Below are 17,972 nucleotides of genomic sequence, written 5' to 3'. Positions count from 1 at the left end.
CCAATTGCATGGAAACACACTCCTATAACTAGGAACATCCTGTGGGTGTTGGCCCTTTTCATTCAATTTGAGCAGGACTCGATGTTGGTGTTTGGCAAACAGCATCATAGATAGTAGTGGGATATACCTCTAACAACATACACTGTGGAGACAGGCCAACAAACAGGAGAGGGATGTTCCAGCCATAACTTCAGAATGTAAGTGTTGCTCTTCTGCATTTAGAGTAATGTTGGTTTAACAGGGTTTGTGTGGATATGGCCGGTCTACATGATCTAATACCTGTCATGACAGTGTTATGTGTTTGAGGAAACACCCACCTGTAGGATTATCAGCAGACTGGCCAGTGTTTGGAGTCTTATGTGTCTTGTGTTACTCACACTTCACCTATGTTAGAACTGCAGAAGCATAGTCTGAGGATTACAGTCAGTACATGGTGACAGCCATTAGAGTTACTGACTTCATATCCCTCATAGGACATATGTCACAACAAACCCTGTTGCAACAGTAAATGTATGAGGGTATCACAGCAACATGCCAATGTTGACCCAGTGTTTGAAGCTCCAGCCACAAGTCTGTCAACCTTTGTACATATGTCATGCAGTAAGAGGTGCATATGTTCTGTACACCATTATGTATTGACATCATACCTGATAACAGGCCAGTCAGATATCAGACTGCTAGACATTTTATGTATAGTAGGGGTTATTTCTGAGGACATAACCTGGGCATTCTGTGGTTGTGTGTACAGTAGTGGGGTCTGTGTACTTATGGTGATTTCTGACAGTATGTGTATTGCAAATACGTACCTTGGCCTCTGTACAGACTGTGGTAGATGTCATTGTTCTTGGTCCTGTTCTATCTGATGTTACATGCTGCTCCAGTGTATGGTACCCTATCAGCTCACATGTTTGTAGGGCCAAACACACACGTGTCCCATACCACAGACAGGCATTGGACCACACCGTGTCGTGACCCAGTATATGTAGGGTTAGTGTGTGAGTGGCACATATAAGGATGATGTTGATCAGACAGCCCATACAGTGTAATATTAAGCTTGCATACCATATGTGGCTGTGGTTGGGTTCACATTGGTTCTTGGTATGCACTTTCTCACATGTGTCTGTTACTCTGTGCTGTGACATGCATGTAGATCCTGTGATAATCACAGGTACATGTGTATTCCCCCATACAAAATGTAGGTCAGTGTTGTGTCAGTCTGCCTGCAGTTTGCACAGTGCTTTGTTACATGCCTAGCAGCTTAGTGTAATTACCCAGTGTGATGTTATGGCCAGATATTTGCAAGATGTACTTCTGCCAGGCCACCATAACTGTTGTGTATTTCTGACAAAGCTGTGGAATGCTGTACAGATGTATGTCACTAACTAGTGGGTAGTCTGTGGGCATGTGACCTCTGCAACACCAGTTATGTGTCAGGACAAACAGGAGTTTGTGAATGCATAAACTGCATGGGCATATGTAGTCCAGTATTTATGTGATATAACCATGTACATGGCTGTTAACATCCACATTGTCAGGCTTGGTCCACATGTCTTGCACTAAGGGGATCTGTGTATACCTCTGGACTGACTAGAATGTGCTAGACTGTCCACATATATTGGTCACATCTCTGCTGTAGTCCACAGGATCATTACTGTGCTATCAGTGGTACTATGATGTGCGTAGGATGTCTGTCAGTAACTGATGGTGTACATGACAATAGCAGATGTGACCTCCCACACACAACATGTCTGTTAAGACATCCCCTGTTACAGTAGTGAAAGTCTACATATATATACCTGCTATACATACATGACATCCCCTTGCACTAAGAGGTTGTGACTATTGGTGCTGAGGTATGATTCCACTCCATGTTCTGGACATATGGTAAACATATATGTATATATATATATATATATATATATATATATATATATATATATATATGTATATATATATATATATATATATATATATATATATATATATATATATATATATATGTATATGTATATATATATCTATATATATATATATATATATATATATATAGATATATAGATATATATATAGATATATACACATATACATATCTACCTACATATATGGATATATATGTACATGTATATGTGTCTACACATATACAGATATATAGATATATATATACACATATAGTTATAGATATCTAAGCAACATATATATATATATATATATATATATATATATATTACAGAGATATCTATAAATGGCCATATATATGATTCACTATACAGATGTGTATAAATACATATACATGAATATATATATATATATATATATATATATAAACTGAAAATCAATATTACCATAGAGTTCCAATAAGTGCTCGAACACCCTTGGTATGTGCCTCCTCTGATTTCGTTATGTGGCCAAACTTCTAATAGCGATATGATACCCTTTCGCTGAACAATGTTACCGCTTGTAACAAAGAGTCTGCGACTGTAGCCTGTGCAATTTCTAATATTCTTCTGAGCAGCACGCCAGTCAAATGTATTCAAAAACTGGTTTATTGAATCGTAGTGTTTATAAAAATGAATGGTTAAAACTGAAGTTACAGTAATAACTCCTGCTTGTTCACACACTTAATACACGCAAAAAACAAATGCGTTAAAATTCAAAGTGCGAAACAGATAACTGTACGCTAAAAAAAACTGTCATAAAACCTTAGCGAACACTGGTTAAGTGCTTTCACCCAAAACCTTATGGGCTTCTTCAGAACATCATTGTTCTAATCAATCAAATATTTAAAATCTTTTAGGCGCCAAAAAAGCCTTAACTGTTTGAATCTTTAAAGTGACAGTGCTGTGTAAATAACTCTAATGTTAAAGATGATGTAGAACTACCTTAATCACATAATTCTAAAGAATACTGTTAAAAACTATTACAATAGTAATAAAACATTATAATAATATCATACTGATTTCATAACTAAATAACAATATTAATAATAACTAATACAAATGAATAATAAAATGAAGAATGAAAATGAAAAAATTGATAAAAATAAAATACAACTAAATACAGTGTTAAATAATTTTCCTTCAGTGACTGACATGCCCCGATGTTTTTAAACAATTTCTCATCTAACATCCTATCACTAGCCTTTCTATAAAATGTATATATATAGATTTGTATTCTTTATTTATATATATGTATAGTGACTCATATATTTAAAATATGATAAATTAGTAAACTTATTGATACTATTAAATATGTTTTGACAATAACATCATTGTGGTTAGAACAGTAATAACTAAAACACTAAGATGTTACAAAATTCCCAAATGGGATATTGTCCATGTTTATATTCTACATAACAACTACATTCCTTATTAAACTGTATTTAATAACTAATAAACTATCAATATGAGATTTACATATTGAACTCCAGAATAGCCTTAAATGAAATACTATCGTTGAGTCCCGGAGGTGTAGTTGCATCTGTAAAGATTTGCCACCATGCTTCTCTGTAATTTAAGAATTTTTTGTTATCTCTACCCCTGGGGTCATTGCGAACTAGATCTAATAGGGCAAACTTAAAATGATGTTTAGGACCTTTTTGTTCTATGTGCTTAAATAATGCACTTTTCTGATCCTTCTTTCTAATATTATACATGTGCTCATAAATGCGTTTTTTTAAACATCTTTCCGTTTTTCCCACATAATAACTAAAACACTCTTGTCAAACAGCAATGTAGACAACCATCTTAGAGTTACAATTCCCTTTGATAGGTCTGATTCTAGGTCTAAAGATGTTGTTAAGTATAATTTCCTTTTTGTCAAGTATGTAACTGCATTGTCTGCATGATCCACATTTATTTGTGTTTTGATCCATGTCATTCCTTTTTTCTCCATTGTGTCTACTTCCTTTGTCCAACAATCTTTTAATGTTGCCTCCCATCTTATATACCATTGCTGGTTTGTCTCCTACTGTGTTCCTCAGTGTTTCGTCACTAGATATTATGTACCAATACTGTATAATAATTTGTGTCACCTCATCAGTTCTAGGACTATATAACATAATTAAAGATTTTTGTTTATCTCCATTCATTTTATCCTTTCCCAATAATTTACCATTACTCCCGTAACCATGGTTTATTTCATTGCCTAAACCTAACAAGGGTTTGTATTTGTTACCCCATAAACTTAATACATAAATATCCGTATCTTTTAATAATTTCTCAGGATAGTCTCTCTCATGAAACATAGTGTGAATGTATTTTATTTCATCCAATAAGGTTTTGTATTCAGAAGTCATTCTCATGGCCCTTATGCATTGCCCCTTGTATATATTTTGCTTCATCTTCTTAGGGTGACAACTTTGATATGTTAAATAATCATTAGAAAAGGTTTCTTTTCTATGAATTTTGGATTGTAATTTGCCTTCTTGTAAATATACTAAGGTATCTAAATATGCCATACCACTGTTGTTAAATGCATAAGTGAATTTCAAAAATTCACTACTAGTGTTGAGAAACTGAATAAACTCTAGTAGTTTTTCTTCACTAGAGTTCCAAATAATGTATATGTCATCAAGGAAGTGTACATAATGAACAATATGTTCAAAAAAGATACTGGGAAATATAACTGTTTCTTCCCAGTCTAGCATAACCAGGTTGGCATATATGGTAGCACAAGCGGCTCCCATAGCTACCCCCCTGGTTTGCCTGAAATATTCCCCTTCATAATATATAAAATTGTAGTCTAGAACTAAATCTAACATTTCTATAAACAAACTGACTTCTTCCCATTTGATGCCAGCATGTTTTCTAATGCTGTTCCCAAAAGCTTCAAGACCAGGGATTTGAGGGATACATGAAAACAGGTCAATAACATCAATGGTTACAAACTTGTATCCCTGATTCCATTTTTGAATTGGGAAATTACTCAAGAATTCCCAAGAATCTTTGACAAGATGAGGAATATGTTTATATATGTGTTTTAATTTTACATCAATGTATTTACCCAATGGATATATTTTAGACTTACTTCCTGAAATAATGGGTCGAAAAGGTGGGTCTATAATATTTTTATGAATTTTCGGAATACCTATCATGGTGGCCAATCTAGGACTCTTAACCTTCAAATATTTGTAAATATCTTTGTCAATTCTACCATCGATTAAAAATTCTTCTATGTAACTATCTATTCTCTGGTAGGCAATATTAATTTCATTCAATGATATAGGTTCGTAGTTACCTGAACCATATAAAATGTTATGTACCTTGTTAATGTACTCTAGATTGTCATATAATACTATTCCTCCACCTTTGTCTAGTTTCATTATCCTTAAATTATCATTTTGCTGCAAATTTCTAAGTAGGTCCAATTATTCATTGGTCATATTCCCATTAACTTGTGTATGTCTCTGTTCTCTATACATCTTATAGATTTCTCTAGACACAATTTTTTCATAAGTCTCAATAGTGGGATGACTCACTGGTATGAATGTACTTGGAGCCTTAAGTATAGAACTGCTTTTTTGTTCAAAAACTTTAGCTCCCTGAGGGTCCTTATTGTTGAACATAATATCTAAATTCATCTTCCTAGTGAATTTCTTTAATTCCACTAAACAGTCTACCAAATTAAACTGAGGAGTTGGGATGAATTTCATTCCTTTCGACAGAAGTGCAAAATGTTCATAATTTATCTTAACATTGGCATAGTTGTGTATATTGAAACCATTAAAAGTGTGTGTAATTCCTGTAACAATAATGTCTGTCTTTTCATGTGTGGAAATACTGGTTTTACTATGCCTATCCACTACCCTCTGTGATTTTCCCAATACCTCTGTCTGTAACTGTCTCTCTGATAATAATTCCTTCCTTGATTCTTGTATGGTTCTCCTTGCTGTATCTGATCTCTCAAAAAATGGGAATTGTTTCTTCGTCGTTGATTGTAAATTTCATGATGATTAATTCCTTTATTTTTGTTACCCTCTATTTCATAATTACTTTCATTCTTCCTACCCCAAATGTATGCTTTCCCCTGTTTATAATGTTCCACATCTCTATTAATTTTTCTCCATTTGTTTTCACTTAAAGTATGTACTAATTGTTCTGCTAAATGGAACTGTTTGTTATACATTCTTTCCCACTCAGTAAATAATAAATCCGTTGTGATTTTCATATTTAAATCTTTAGTTTCCTGTATAAGTCTACTTAATTTTTCATCATTAAATTTGATTATTAATCTCATAAATTTCATTCCACATTCATCAAACAACTAATTAAATTCATTAATAACTTGATCATTCAAATACAAACCCATGGGTTGCTTAAAAAATCTTAACCCTTTGGGAACAATTTTCATAGAAATACATTTATGTAAATAAGCATTATCTAACTTTAAACTATTAATATTTTTCAATTTTTTCCCCAACAAGAACAACATGTCCTTTAATGTCCCCGTAGCTTTGTTGGTATAAGGGTGATTGTTGTACCCCATGTTTTTAGTGTCCATATTGCAATTCATTTCCATAAACTTATTAAATTTGTTGAAACTATTACCATTGTTATGTCCAACATTAGTAGAATAATTTTGTGATTTAGTAGTTGGTACAGTACCTTTGTTGACATACTCTTGTTGTCCTGCTACATGGGAGTATGTCTTGATAGGAATAGTTCTCTTTGGCTTAGTGCCCACCCGCTTGGCTTCCTCTTCTACTTCATAAATGGAAAAATCAAATGTGAAATTGGAGCCATTATGATTACTACTATGTATAGGTTCCGTATTGTTGAAATTAAGCTCCATATCAATTGGACATTCTTTGTCCATATTGCCTTGCCCATTAGGGATGGGAAAATGGTCTAACAATGAATCTGTACTGTCTTCCATTAAACGTGTTTTCTGAGTAGTCTGCATAAGCTCCATGATTTTGGCTATATATCCTTTTATCCTAATCATTTCCTCTTTCAGGAACTGAATATCTTTCGTTTGTACATCTACCATTTCGGGTGTGCTGTCACCGGTGTTCTCCATGGTAAAAAACAACTTTGTAATAGTCTCACACAAATAAACTGAAAATCAATATTACCATAGAGTTCCAATAAGTGCTCGAACACCCTTGGTATGTGCCTCCTCTGATTTTGTTATGTGGCCAAACTTCTAATAGTGATATGATACCCTTTCACTGAACAATGTTGCCGCTTGTAACAAAGAGTCTGCGACTGTAGCCTGTGCAATTTAAAAAATGCATTTATGAGCACATGTATAATATTAGAAAGAAGGATCAGAAAAGTGCATTATTTAAGCACATAGAACAAAAAGGTCCTAAACATCATTTTAAGTTTGCCCTATTAGATCTAGTTCACAATGACCCCAGGGGTAGAGATAACATAAATTCTTAAATTACAGAGAAGCATGGTGGCAATTCTTTACAGATGCAACTACACCTCCGGGAATCAACGATAGTATTTCGTTTAAGGCTATTTTGGAGTTCAATATGTAAATCTCATATTGATAGTTTATTAGTTATTAAATACAGTTTAGTAAGGAATGTAGTTGTTACGTAGAATATAAACATGGACAATATCCCATTTGGGAATTTTGTAACATCTTAGCGTTTTAGTTATTACTGTTCTAACCACAATGATGTTATTGTCAAAGCATATTTAATAGTATCAATAAGTTTACTAATTTATCGTATTTTAAATATATGAGTCACCATACATATATATAAATAGAGAATACAAATCTATATATATACATTTTATAGAAAGGCTAGTGATAGGATGTTAGATGAGAAATTGTTTAAAAACATGTCAGTCACTGAATGAAAAGTATTTAACACTGTGTTTAGTTGTATTTTATTTTTATCAATTTTTTTCATTTTCATTCTTCATTTTATTATTCATTTGTATTAGTTATTATTAACATTGTTATTTAGTTATGAAATCAGTATGATATTATTATAATATTTTATTACTATTGTAATAGTTTTTAACAGTATTCTTTAGAATTATGTGATTAAGGTAGTTCTACATCATCTTTAACATTAGAGTTATTTACACAGAACTGTCGCTTTAAAGATTCAAACAGTTAAGGCTTTTTTTGGCACCTAAAAGATTTTAAATATTTGATTGATTAGAACAATGGTGTTCTGAAGAAGCCCATAAGGTTTTGGGTGAAAGCGCTTAACCAGTGTTCGCTAAGGTTTTATGACAGTTTTTTTTAGCGTACAGTTATTTGTTTCGCACTTTGAATTTTAACGCATTTGGTTTTTGCATGTATTAAGTGTGCGAACAAGCAGGAGTTATTACTGTAACTTCAGTTTTAACCATTCATTTTTATAAATGCTACGATTCAATAAACCAGTTTTTGAATACATTTGACTGGCGTGCTGCTCAGAAGAATATTAGAAATTGCACAGGCTACAGTCGCAGACTCTTTGTTACAAGCGGTAACATTGTTCAGCGAAAGGGTATCATATCGCTATTAGAAGTTTGGCCACATAACGAAATCAGAGGAGGCACATACCAAGGGTGTTTGAGCACTTATTGGAACTCTATGGTAATATTGATTTTCAGTTTATTTGTGTGAGACTATTACATATATATATATATATATATATATATGTGTGTGTGTGTGTGTGTGTATGTATGTACATACAGACATATATATATATATATATATATATATATATATATATATATATATATCCATATCCTTGTCATGTGTAAACATTACTGTTGTGTATACCTTCCCAGATGTATCACACCATATGTGATATGTCTATATTTAGATATAACAACATATGTGATGCAACAGTAATATCACTAACAAGTACTATACAATTGTAGAAGTCACAGCAATTGTTCAATACTATTCAATATGTCTACTGACAGAGGTATTGGAAAAACAACAACTGTCTTCACAGCTGTCATGGCATAGTGACTATAGTGTATAGGGTCCTGGGTTCAAGACCTGAAAGGGCTGTTTATTTTGCTGCTGGGCAGAACAAGGGCTGTTGGATACAGAGTGGTTAAGGCAGTTTTGAGTAGCTTTAAGCATGTTTTCACAGGTTTGTGTGAAGCTAAGCAGTGTTAAGGTATGGTTAAATGTACGGGTGCTTACACCGTGTAGACTTCGCTTACCAGTGCGCAAATGTGCTTAGATGTTTTATTGCAGCAATGCTGACACCTGCTAAGCATGGCTCAGCCCTGGTAACCAATGCTCACATCTTAGTCTGATAGCATAGCAGAGTAATGACATCTGTAGTAGGTGTATGTAATGCCATGTACATAACATGCATCTATGTGCTGTCATTACAGTAGCACGGGGTGTGAGTCTCCTGTCTGGGATACTTGAGTGCATATGACCTGTACAACACTCTTATCTGTGTGAATGTGTTACATACAAGGGTAGTATCCCAGATTATGTGCAGTCACACTGGCATGTAGTGTATCATGACGTTACTACTGTTGACAGTTCTTTCCCAAGCAAGAGTAGATTGGTAACTGTAGTACTGGCAACAAAACCACTGCATGCATAGATGGACTCTGAGTCCTCAGTGTCATGTTCCTGATGTGTCAGCTGTGTCACATTACATATTTCCTACTGGATAATGATCTGACATGTGGAAATTAACTGTAGACTACTGTCTGTATAGCACATGTCAGTGAAGGCTGCCATCATGTAGTAATGGCATACCTATCGGTGTCAGACGTCTATCAATACATTCATCCTACTGCATAACTAGTTTGCAAACTGATGTCTGTCAGTCCCTGTACAGATGTGCAGATGTCAGGTATCCAGCTTGGATACATACAGGCAACCTGTGCTTTACTGACACTGACATGTCTGCCCAGCTGTGTTATAACTGTTACAGATAGGACACAACACCCTGTATGCACCACATGCCATGGATACCTCCACTACACTACCACAGTCAACAGACCATGCTAGGGTACAGGTCTCCAAGGCAGACACTAACCATGTTATGTAATACATGTTGCATACATGTCAACTGGAGCACCTCACCGGCCAAGTACAAACCTCGATATGCTGCTCTCTCCTGATGATGACATATGTCCGCTGGAACCAGGTCGATCCTGGGACTGGCCGGGCCACATGCATGTGGCCTGCTGTGGTGTGGTGTGGACATCACCCACCCTGCAGTTCTGGGGCTGGTACTGCCACTACAGGAGCAGCTTGGTATCCTTGCATGTCCATGTCGACCGCCAGAGGTTGGTGTTGCTGGCCTACATCCACGTGGCCATTGCTCCAGTCCCACCACATGCTCTAGCACGGACAATCCACTGCCGATGAGATCCACCATCTCACTCAATCGTCTATACATGACCTCTGTATAATCAGTGAGGGCACCTGCAAGATCACGGATGTTGTCACAGCTGAAAAAGTAGCCCTCTGCAGCCTCAGACCCTGTCTGGTGTACCATTCCATACATGCCTGTGCCGCCATGACTGCCTGAAACATACATCTGGTGGTACCAGATGTGGCACTTCTGCCAGGGGCACGATGACCAGCGGTACTCCCATGAGCAACCCTGTACATCTGCCTATGTGGTACCCTGCCAGACATCTGGCTATGACTGCTGTGTCCAGACGCAGCAGCCATAGATACCACACTGTCCTGTGCACTGCCACAAACCACCAACTGTCCCTCTGTTATGGCCACTGGTGATGGGGTATCTATAGGCACTGTGACTGTGTGCGGGGATGGGGGTAGGTAACAGGGGGATGTCAAGCAATGGTGCAGTTTTGGCCTCTGACAACCTCGCCTGTGCCTCAACACACCTATCGTCATTTTCAGTGTCTGTATGGATACCAACATCAGATTGCATGAAGGAGGGACCCTGACCCACTTTGCCACCTGTGAGGGGAAAACAAGAAATACACTTTAAGACCTGTACATCATTGCTTAACAGTACACACATATACACGTACACTTACACACACACACACACACACACACACACACACACACACACACACACACACACACACACACACACACACACACACACACACAATGACTTTCCACTATAATAAATACCTGTCCCTGAATTTACAGACTGTCCCAAGTTTATTCACGTAAGTTCCCCATCCTGCATCACACTTGGAAACTTACATTCATTAAGGGGTTGGGAGGGCGGCCTAATGGTTAAGGTGTTTGCCTTACAAACACAAGGTGCAGGGTTCGAGTCTCACAAGGGATAATTGGCTAAGCTTAAAATGGCTCGCATGGGCAGTTAGCTTAGTACTAACCTATGAACCTATGAACCTATTAATACCAATCATTAATGTATCATTCTTCTAATTGCCTAGACAAGTGATCACAAAACATGACCTGTTACCCCATTATCTCTTTGACTTGATTGGAGTCAGTTTTACAAGGACTCACTGCTGTCATCCAGTGTTCATCATGGGTATGTCCGAACATCATGAGGATGGCCCCCATATGTTAGGGGCTACTACGGTCACTCAATAATGTCATGTACTGGAGTGTCATACATAACTATTGCTCAGTAGATGCAAGATATGTTGCTTAATCAACTTATTATGTGGACAACAGTAATATTTGGATACACTCACTGGTGTTGTCTAGTAATTCCCCAATGCATCTGTAGTGCTGCATATGTGGGTAGTCTTTCACCTTTCTGCTGATTGCAATTTTAACAGTCTACCTGGTGTCTAGTTTCTCTCCCAATGCATGTTCCATGCTACAGGCCTTATTATACTATCAGCTGTCCTGAGATTACATATCAGACAAGTATTCCTGGTCCTCATGTATCAGTCCATGTCAAAGGGAAGTAGTGACATATGAACAACCCCACAATCACTCATGTGCATACTTGGACACACATACACAAACACACACACACACACATACACATCCTACAAGCATTAACACCCCCTCCACTCCACCAGATTGCACTTACAGACAAAATAACCCCCCCCCCACACACACACACTTACAGGTGAGGTTGCATGAAGATATTATACACAGACCTCCCATTACCCATCTGTCAACATGCATAACATATGGTACACAACAGCATGCAGTGCAGTTGTTGTCATTCCATGCTAGCAACAGTATACATGTGTGTGATGCATGGGCTGTGCTAGTAGGTGATGCCTCTTCCCCTGAAAAACACTGCACCTATGTACACAGTATTGTTGTGCACCTGTTCAGCACCCTGCCATGTACTCTGCACCATACCTCATGTGTACACACCATTGCTGAATGTGTATTACTGTATCATTTATGTCTGCTCTTCTGCTCACAGCCTCTATGTGTTTATCAGACACATACCTGGGATGATATGTGGACAGATGTCATGTGTGAATGCCTGATGTCTGATTTACAGATGACATCATCAGTGGTGCATGTATGACCAATATGATACACTTATACTGACAACTGTCAAACCTTACCATGGCTATGGGGTGTGTGCACACCCTTATTGATAACCCTCTTACTTGATATGCCATGGGACCACATTACTGCATATGTAAACATTACATGAGCCTGATATGTAACGTATGTCCTGTACAATCAAATGCAGTGTCAAACAAATGTGTTAGTTGTGCTGATGCTGACTGAGATGCATACACTTTGTGGGTGCATATGTGTGCACGCCCTTATCATGATGGTTTGTTGCACCTACTGTTATGTGTACTACAGCAGTCACTATTCCTGGCAGGGGTATACTAGCATGGGCCATCTGCATTTGCCAGTATATGGTCAGTCTACCCTACACATGTCCACCAACTCTGCATGATTGCAAGGTCAACTCATGTGCACATCCCTTGCCGTCACTATTGCTGTGTAGTCCGTGTTACATCTGCCACAGTTCCTGACCCTGACTGTGTGCAGATGCAGCCATTTGCAGCATTCTTTGGATCTCTGCTGCAGTGCACTGTTGTGTCATGATGACAAACCCTCCCCACCTTCAGAATTTTTGCATATGCTTGACAACTATGGCCTACACATGTGTGTCAGTTTGCAGTGTCCCCAACACTGAACACTGCATGTAACAGCCTAGTCCCAGCTAATAAATGGCAAGCATACAGGTGTACACTGGCACTGGCATGGTACAGATGGGGATGGTGGGCCTGAGGCGAGGAGAGGCATTGGTTGTGCTGTACATGTATCTTACGTGATACTGTAGGTTTCCAACGTGGTCTTGGTACATCAGTACACATTGCAACGCATGCCTTTTGGGGACCTCTTCTGTTATGCATACGCTACCTGTAGAGAGCCCTGACTGATGTTTCCTGTGGTACAACTGCCACATGTGATTACCCTAACCCATAGGCCACACATTTGCAGAATCCAGGCAATTGCTGACATGGGTACTGCACAGCCAGTACTTGCTAGACATTCCTGCAACCCCCTCAGTGTTGTGGCATGTTACTAGGCAGCCTGCATGATCAGTTTGCTACATATGACATCATCTGTCTTGGATGGTCATCTGTTTATTTCCTACATCATTCCTGTTCCATGCATCCTTGCCATATACATGACTGTCTGCACTGTTTGACACGGTATAATCAATGGTGAGGTATGGCTACATGTCCAGCTCATGGGTGCTACCTGTTGGGCATGGGGCCCATGCCATGTCTTTGCAGGTAAGTGTGCACATTTGATGGCCAAACATCGTGGACAGCAGACCAATACTGTATGTGGCATTGGGGGCATGTACTTGCTGGAAGCTGCATTTCCATGACAAATGCATGCAGTCAGTACCTTAACAGCTGCTTCTACTATATTTTATCTGGAGTGTGTGTGCACATATGTTTCCAGTGTTTTTGAAGGTATGTAATCCCCATATTTGCTGCCCTAACCTACAATTCCATATTACACACTCATTGCTCATGTTGGGACCACATTGCAGTTTGTAAGGGTTGTGGACTGCAGTATTATGATATGCCATAGTGTAGATCTGTAACAGTTTCCATTGTAATACTGGTATATACACTATTGTAGCACTGTATAAGGGTGATGTTTCACACATGTCCCTACTGTAGGCCATTTGTCCCACCATTATATTCATCTCTGTGCACACATTTTTCAATGACAGGATGTTAGTTATATTGCAGAATTCTGACATACCCTTCAGATACACCATCATAGTGGCCACTGCGATGCAGTGCAGTTAACAGCAACAAGACTTGAACATGTACCGCATGCATTATGGGTAGGTGTGTTAAATGTGTGCATGGAATATACCATAGCCATAACATGACTGGTGTATTGGCAAACCTGAACAAAAACCATACTCACCAGCTACAGGCTGCTGCCTTGGTGGTATACCAGAGGAATCTACATAAGTGTGTGAGAGATGTGATGTCAGTAGCCACAGCTGTGGTATTGGTACAGGGTGGGTGCAACATTACAGTACATCAACAGTACAAGCCCACAAAACTACAGCTTATGCACATCTGTTTATTACTACTATGCAGCAACAGACTATATATATATATATATATATATATATATATATATATATATATATATATATATATATATATATCATCTCACATATGCATGATCTAACTGTACAGATGTGGATGGATACACAACAGTGGTCTACTGATGTGTCTTGTGGCCTTACCTGCACCATCCTCTGCCGGTGTGTGGGTCGCGCCCATCTTCACTATACTCTCTGCCAGTTGTGTGTGCGGGCGGGCAGGTGCCCTGAGTCTGGCAAGGAGCTCCTCAAGATGTGTCAGGGATGGATGGATGGCATGACCCTCCCATGTTGCGAGGGGATCCCCTCTGACTGCAGCAGCATGCCGACGGGCATTGTGAAGTAGGTCAGTGCAATGATGTGGACTTGCTCATAACTGTGGTTATGCAGGCCGACATCATTTACCCTGTGGACCACATCATTCCACAGGACGATCTGCTCCTGCTGCTCATGGGCTGTTCTGCCAAATAACACCTGGTAATGCTGCACCAGATGTGTGATGATGACGTCATACTCGTCCGCTGTATAAGCTGGAAGTCTCTCATGTGATATCTTGTCTGAAAGACATAAAGATGGAAACAGGTCTGAGCAACTCATACAGCATGGTTATAGTTCTTAATACACATCTCTGCCTCCCCACCATATCTGCAACAATAATCTGATCACACAACTCAATAGGTATGCCTACAGAATACCTACCATTGGGACATATATCATATTGTACCACACTTTGTGCTATGTGTTTGTAGGCATGTTCCCTGTAGGGAGACTATCATTGCTGGCCTGTTACAGACAATGTCACCTGCATGCCATTGTAAGGGCTACTATGGTTCCATATATGCATGTGGTCTGTTTGCTATGTGATTGCTGCACATCTGTTGTTTTGTGTTATTGGGGATATCTATGCATGCTGTTGGACATGATCTGGGAATGTGTGGACTATTACTACCCACATATGTTCTATAACAGTGACACAATAGCATGTTTAGGGAACAGTTGCCAGCAGAACCACCTCTTCCACCTCCTCTGACCATGTTACCAGGCCACATCACATGTGGGACCACCCTGGGGCCTCCTCATCTACTGGTTCTGCACTACCTTCAGGTGGAACCACCTCAGGGGCTGGTGTCCCCCCTGGGAGCACACACAGACATGATCCTATCACTCGAGGTCAGGGCCCAGGCTCTGGTGCATGGGGAGCTCCACAGCACAGAGACTTGGGGATGTGCTACAGCACCTTGAGGCCCTCAGTACACACTCACAGGGTCCACATGCTCCTCCTGCTCATCCTCCAGCCCAGACACCTTCAGGGCTGTGAAGCTGATGTTGTGAAGGGCAATGGGTGGGGGCCTTGTTCCCATTGTTTCCATATGGGGGATCATGGGGCTTCCACATCACACACAAAACTCTGCATCCAGGGTGTCTACCCACCACGTGTCATATACCGTCCCCGTAGGCTGTCTTCTCTATCTTCCACCCAACCCACCTCTACAAATATACCTGCTATCCTTCCCCAAATTCCCAATACCACCTTCACAAACAACGGCAATGTGGTCCCAACACGTGGTTCACACATGATATAACCGTGCATGTAGCACACACTTACAGCTATATATATATATATATATATATATATATATATATATATATATATATGTTTATTGATATGTGTGATGTTCGCTCACACAGCATGCAGCACTGTGATGCAAAACTGGGGACATGTATTTATATACATATGTCTGTGTGTGTTTGTATATATATATAGACACACACACACACACACACACACACACACACACACACACACACACATATATGAATATATATGTATAGATATATATTATGTGTTGTATGTATATATATATATATATATATATATATATATATATATATATATATAGATCTACACATACATATAAATACATATAGGTGTCTGTATATCTGTAGACATATATATATATATATATATACATACGCATATATACATGCATATATATAAATATATATATATATATATATATATATATATATATATATATATATATATATATATATATAGGTTCATAGGTTCATAGGTAGGTACTAGGCTATCTGCCTGAGGGCATTTATAAAACTAGCCAGAGTGTGTCAGCTTTCGCCACCCCATTGATTAATTAACTGAGCCTCTGTCAAGAAGAGCCAATAAAGTGATCCCAGGGGTGTATTTTCTGTTACCCATCCACTCATCAAGGTTTCTCTTGAAGAGTGTTAGTGAGGGGCTCTGCCTAATGTAGTTAGGAATTTTGTTCCAAAGCATGGGGAGTCTCTGTGACAGGACTCTATCCCTCCAGCATGTTCTATTTATTGTGGTGGAGAGGTTTAGCTCACTCGAGTGAGTGGCTCACAGTGACTTGGATTTCTTTAGGTGGAGCATGTTCATCAGTTCTGATTTGGACATGGCTTTGTAAGTCAGGCAGAGATCACCTCTGAGTAAGCGATATGCCACTAAGTACAGCTGGAGTTTTTCCAGTCAAGCTGCATAGGACATATGTTTGAGACCAGTAATCCTCTTGGTGAGGTACTATTGTGGTCTTTCCAGCTGTTGGAAGTGTCTTGTGAGGTACATCCCAAACGGGGTATTGTACTCTATGATGGGTCTGATGAGTGACAAGTAGAGGGGCACTATAACCTCTTTATTTCTAGATGCAAACCCTTTTATTTATTAGATGGGCTACATAGAAGGATTTCCTAACTACTTTGGCAATATGGTTGTCAAAGGAGAGATTACTATCTACCTGGGTCCCCAGATCTCTTATTACCTCTTCTGTATTAAGGGGGCTGCCACCTATGTGGTAATTCATGGGTGTTTTGTTTTTCCCAAATGGGATGACTATGTATGTTTTGGCATTTAGCTTGAGACCATGACTATGACACCAAGTATCCGTCTCAGTAAGGCCCTTTTGGAGAGTGTCTGTGTCAGCCGGAGAGTCAATTATGGCTCCAAGTTTGCAGTCATCAGTGAACCTGGTTAGCCATAGTCCTCCTGTGTTTGCCTGTACTTCTGAGGAGTATATGCCGAACAGTAGGGGTCCCAGGACTGAGCCTTGTGGGATACCACTTGTGACTGGTTTAGAGTCGTACCTGAAACCCGCTATTCTTAAAGTGTGAGTTCTGTCTGTAAGCCAGTTGGCAACCCATCTCGTGACGTAGGGGTTTATGTTCAGGCTGGTGAGTTTTTCTATAATTCTTGAGTGGGGAATGGTGTCAAAAGCCTTGGCGAGGTCAAGGTAGGCTGTATGAACTACCTTCCCCTCATCTTTTTCCTTGGTGACTGTCTCGAAGAAGTCAACCAGGTTTAGTAGACATGATCTGCCCTTAACAAAGCCGAACTGGGTCAGATCAAGTGTTTGGAGGTTCCCAATGTCTTTGTTAATGAGTTCCATGATGATGCACTCCATAGCCTTGCAGACCAGCCTAGTCAGGCTTATGGGGCGATAGTTACCAGGGTCAGTTGTGGCCC

Source organism: Protopterus annectens, chromosome 7.part0, assembly GCF_019279795.1.
Source record: "Protopterus annectens isolate FY-2018-M chromosome 7.part0, PAN1.0, whole genome shotgun sequence".
NCBI lineage: Eukaryota > Metazoa > Chordata > Ceratodontiformes > Protopteridae > Protopterus > Protopterus annectens.
The sequence above is the reverse complement of the archived record's forward strand: the minus strand, read 5'-3'. Positions refer to the sequence as shown.